Source organism: Apium graveolens, chromosome 7 (genome assembly GCF_009905375.1).
Source record: "Apium graveolens cultivar Ventura chromosome 7, ASM990537v1, whole genome shotgun sequence".
NCBI classification, from domain to species: domain Eukaryota; kingdom Viridiplantae; phylum Streptophyta; class Magnoliopsida; order Apiales; family Apiaceae; genus Apium; species Apium graveolens.
This window is the reverse complement of record NC_133653.1, coordinates 176,199,859-176,200,594: the sequence shown is the minus strand read 5'-3', so window position 1 is coordinate 176,200,594 and position 736 is coordinate 176,199,859. Positions and strand designations below refer to the sequence as shown.

General features: G+C 42.7%; 1 non-coding gene across 1 annotated transcript; it reads right to left on the bottom strand.

Annotated features, from left to right (window-relative positions):
* Positions 1 to 217: 217 nt before the first annotated feature.
* Positions 218 to 324, bottom strand: LOC141676067 (small nucleolar RNA R71). The gene has a single exon (XR_012556677.1). It is a non-coding gene; the product is annotated as a small nucleolar RNA R71 (small nucleolar RNA).
* Between the last annotated feature and the right edge of the window lie 412 nt (positions 325 to 736).

Below are 736 nucleotides of genomic sequence, written 5' to 3'. Positions count from 1 at the left end.
AGATCCTAATATGCATATTAGGGATATCATCGAGATTTGTGATACTTTCGAGTTCAAAAATGTTTTTGAAGATGCTATAAAGCTGAGGCTTTTTCCATTCTATCTGAGGGACAAGGTTAAGAGCTGGTTACATTCTCTACCAGCAGGTTGTATCACTGCTTGGGAGGATCTTGCTCAAAAGTTTCTCACTAAATTCTTCCCTATGGCGAAGACAGCTGTGCTCAGGAATGCTCTTACTCAATTTGCACAGCAATCGGGAGAAACTTTATGTAAAGCTTGGGAGCGCTACAAGGAGATGCTTAGGAAGTGTCCTCATCATAGAATGCCTGATTGGATGATCAGCAATTGCTTCTATAACGGTTTGGGAGCACAGTCAAGACCCATGCTTGACGCAGCATCAGGTGGAGCATTATGGGAAAAGAGCTATTAGGAAGCTTATGATCTAATTGAACTGATGGCTGCTAATGAATATCAGTATCCAACCCAGAGATTGCCATAGGGCAAGGTAGCATGAGTTCTTGAAGTGGATACAACTACAGCTATCACTGCTCAACTAAAGGCGTTGTCTAAGAAGATCGATTCTCTGGCTAACTATGGTGTTAATCAGATAACCAGAGTTTGTGAGCTGTGTGCAGGTTCGTATGCGACGGAGCAGTGCGCTATATCTACTGAATTAGCTCAGTTTGTGAGCAACTTTCAGAGATCGCAGTAACCAGTTCCAGACACTTATCATCCT